General features: G+C 39.4%; 1 non-coding gene across 1 annotated transcript; it reads left to right on the top strand.

Annotated features, from left to right (window-relative positions):
* Positions 1 to 3,820: 3,820 nt before the first annotated feature.
* LOC121994534 lies at positions 3,821 to 3,926 on the top strand. Its single transcript, XR_006115769.1, has one exon. It is a non-coding gene; the product is annotated as a small nucleolar RNA R71 (small nucleolar RNA).
* Positions 3,927 to 4,382: the final 456 nt, after the last annotated feature.

Here is a 4,382-nt window from a genome sequence, read left to right as displayed (position 1 = left end):
ATAAAGCAACAAGAACAAACATGAAAAACTAACAAAAACAAAAAACTGAAAATGAAAACCAAACTAAACAGTACATGACACCCCCCCAGACTTAAACTTTTCATCGTCCCGATGAAATCAATATGGTGGAGGAGGTGGAGGTGGACGAGGGAAAGGAGGTCTACGACGTGGTTGGCCAATAGGAAAACTAGGAAAACCTGGAATCTCACCCAAAGATCTATGATACTCATATAAAGCATCTACTTGTTGGCTAGTAAGCATCATGCTCTGCATAAAATCTCTCATCCTAGCCTGATCAGTATCATAATCCTGCACAAACTCAGCCACTTGACCTTGAAAATTCCTCGTAAACTGAAAATGATTTTGTACCTCCCTAAACTGATCATCAGATAAAGAGAAGCGCCCCTCCAACATTTTTCGTTGGGAATCTTGCTTCTCATGAAGTGATTCTAGAGACGTACGAAAATATGAAAAATCAAACCTAGAAGATCCCGTGCCATATGCAAAAGAATGCCTAGAAGTCATTACCATGAATTATTTCCAACCCATCAACATCAAGATTTAAATTATAAGCTATTCGGGTAATCAAACCACCAAAAACAATTGATCCCGATGATGCCCTAGCAGATCTTAATAAGGTTTGAACAAAATGAAAACCAGAATCAAATTCAACCTTATAAAGCATAGCCCATAAAGCATAAAGCTCTATCTTTTTAACCACCCCATCACTCTCTCCCCTACCAAAAATAGTTTTACCCATGACTCTATGTAGATACCTAAAGATGGGGTTTTGCATATGGGAGGCCTTAGCTCTTGAAGGCTCATAAGGTTGATCTAACCCAGTTATTGCATTCCAAAAATGATTCCAATTAAACCTTGGATCAAACCTACGAGGGCTACCGGTGGTTAATCCAAAACAAGAATTAAAGTCACTAAATGCCCATAGAAATTCTTGATTCATTAGTCTAAAAGAGATTTTTCCAAAATAATCATCTTCATTAGTAAAATGGACATCCAATGAACTCAAAAATTCCAAAACAAGACGAGGATATGTAGGCAAATGTGTGTACATAATATCACTCCAATCCAAAAACCCAATCATCAAATCTACATCTTCCCTAATTCCAAGCATATCAAGAACAGTTGGGTCCATATATCTAGTACACACTATCTTTCTATTGACAAGAATTGCAAATCTAGTTACTTGATCATCATTTCTAAACACAATATTGAATTTATTGTCATTACCTTCGTTGCGTGAAGTCCTTTTGCCTTTGCCCTTCACTGGTTGTTTTCCTTTGTCCCTTGATGGCTCCTTCTCTTTGTCTCCACTGGATCCACCACCTCCTTTGCGAAGTTTCTTCAAAATATTGGACATCTTGATGAGTTTAGATAGGGGAAGAATTATCTAGAGTAGGAAAAATGGAATTCAAAGAACAAAGATCTTAGGTTAGGAGAACAAAAAGTCCAAGTCTTAGAAAGGAGGAGAATCGGATCTAAGAGATCTTGAGAGATTAGAGAGGAGTTTTTAAGAGATCGGGAGAGAAAGATATGTTTTGGAGAGTTGGGGGTGTGCGGAACACGGCCAAGATCTGGCCGTGTAAGGTAGAAAAAAGACTTTAATAACTCTCCTACACGGGCCGTGCAGATCCACACGGCCTACCCTCTTCCCTCTCTGGATTCTTCGCACGGCCATGTCTGGGACACGGCCTCTCCATCCTTCTTCTCGGGATTCTTTACACGGTCGTGTCTGGGACACGACCTATACCTTTTTCTCCTCGGGATATCCCACACGGCCGTGTCTGGATGACACGGCCCAAGCACTTCCCTTCTCTACAACCTTTACCTGGCCGTGTATAGCACACGGTCTGGCTCTGTTTTGCACCTAACCTAAAAACAAAATCAAAAGAATGCATCAAACTAAAAGAAATTAAAATACAAATCAAAACTAACTAAAAGAACCAATGGGTTGCCTCCCAAGAAGCGCTTATTTAAGGTCTTTAGCTTGACCAAACTTGATCATTCACTTCTTTTCCTCGACCTTGGAGGACAGATATACTTTTCGTTTTTGTTGGGAGATCTTCTCCCAACATCTTCCACCACATTGTCTCCTTCGTTTGGTGGCCTTCCATGAGGATGGAAATTCCATTCCTCAAGTTTATAAATGCTTGTCCTGCTACAAGCATTTAAAAGAGATGAGACATGGTTAGAGATATTAGATAGATCATATTCCAACCTTTCCTTACCAATTACCAAAGAAAGCTTATGATTTTTGACATCAATTATAGCTCCAGCTGTAGCAAGGAAAGGTCTTCCTAATATGATAGGAATCCTGGGGTCCTCTTCCATGTCCAACACGACAAAATCTGTGGGAATAACATTCCCATCCACCTCTACTGGCACATCTTCTATAATACCCAAAGGGTACCTGTAGGAATGATCAACAAGTTGAAGTGCCATAGTAGTAAGTTTAATATTTTTGAGACCTAATTTATTACAAATCGAATAGGGAATGAGGCTAATACTTGCCCCCAAATCACAAAAAGCTTTTTCAAAAAATTCTTTTCCTATGTTGCAAGGAATATAAAAGCTCCCTGGGTCCTTTAGTTTTGGGGAAGTGTTCTTCTCCAAAATAGCACTACATTCCTCACTAAGCGCAATTGTCTCAACCTCTCCCCTTCTTCTCTTGTTTGACATGAGATCCTTCAGGAATTTGGCAAATCTAGGCATTTGAAGAATAGCATCAATAAGAGGTACCTCTACACAAATTTCCTTAACTTTTTCTAAAAACTTGCCAAATTCTTCATCTTTCTTGAGCATTGTAAGTCTCTGAGGAAAAGGGACAGCTTTGCTCTGATGGTTCAGTGGAAGAGTCTCTTCAACCTCAATGGTACTCTCCTCATTAGCTTGAATCTGATTTGGTATAAGAGGAGAGAGCTCTTCTTCTTTTTGTATCCCTTTTGAAGCGGTCACTTGGGAGTCTCCCAAGATCCGTCCGCTCCTAAGCTCAATTCTATTGCAATGCTCCATAGGATTCACATCAGGTTTTCCAGGAAGTTGTCCTGGTGCTCTGGATGATGAGGAAGCTAGTTGGGCAATTTGACTATCCTGGATCTTTTGATGCTTATCAGAATTATCCATTCTCTGAATGAGCTTTGCTAAATCTTGCTTCATTTCATTCTGACTTGAGATAATTTCTTCAAGCATCTTTTCAATATTTGACTTTGGTAAGCCTTGAGAAGATAGATGTTGAAAATTTTGTTGCCCAGCTTGAAAATTTGGTCTTACCCCCATAGATGGTCCTTGATCTTGATTATTTCTGTAAGAAAAATTGGGATGGCTCTTCCATCCAGGGTTATAAGTATTTGAGTATGGGTTATTCTGCCTTTGATTGTAACTCACGATTGCATCACATTGTTCCAGTTGATTGATTTGTGCAGTGATAGCTCCCAATGGACATGAGTCATTTGAGTGCTCTGAACTCCCACATACTTCACAAGATGTACTAATAGCATTGACCATATTAGCACTAGTCCCCATATTTTCAAATTTCTTTGTAAGAGCGTCCAATTTTGCAGACAAAAGAGTGACTGCATCTACATCAAACTTCCCTGATGCTTTAATTGTTGGGTTTACAGAAGAATAGCCACCACTTCTTTCATTTGCCCATTGATGATGATTTTGTGCTACACTGTCAATAATTTCTTCAGCTTCATCTAAACTTTTATTCATAAGTGCCCCTCCAGCAGCTGAATCAAGGGACACTTTGGTATGATAGTTGATACCATTGTAAAAAGTGTGCAACACTAACCATCTTTCCAACCCATGATGTGGGCATTGTCTGAGCATACTATTATATCTATCCCATGCTTCAAAAAGAGATTCTGAGTCAGTTTGCTTGAAGCTTGCAATTAAATTCCTCATATGAGCTGTTTTGCTTGGTGGATAGAATTTATCAAGAAACTGTTGCTCACACTGCTCCCAAGTGGTGATGCTATTAGGGGCCAAAGAATTCAGCCATTGCTTTGCCCTATCTCTTAAGGAAAACCCAAATAATAACAATCTAACTGCTTCTGAAGGAACTCCATTCATTTTCATGGTACCACATATTTCATAAAAGACCTCTAAGTGTTGATTGGGGTCTTCATGAGGACCTCCACCAAATTGGTTCTGCTGCACCATAGATATAATTGCGGGTTTGATCTCAAAGTTATTAGCTTCCACTGGAGGTCTTGAAATACTAGATCGAAAACCTCTTGCATAAGGTGTTGCATAATCCTTGAGTGGTCTATTCGCCATGTTCAAATGTTCCTGTTCTTCAATTTGCCTTTGCAGAATTCTTCTTTTATGGAATGTTCTGTCAATCTCAGGGTCAAAAGGAA

The sequence above is a fragment of the Zingiber officinale genome, chromosome 1B (genome assembly GCF_018446385.1).
Source record: "Zingiber officinale cultivar Zhangliang chromosome 1B, Zo_v1.1, whole genome shotgun sequence".
Lineage (NCBI taxonomy): Eukaryota > Viridiplantae > Streptophyta > Magnoliopsida > Zingiberales > Zingiberaceae > Zingiber > Zingiber officinale.
Note: the sequence above shows the minus strand (reverse complement) of the source record. Positions and strands in the feature narration are given on the sequence as shown.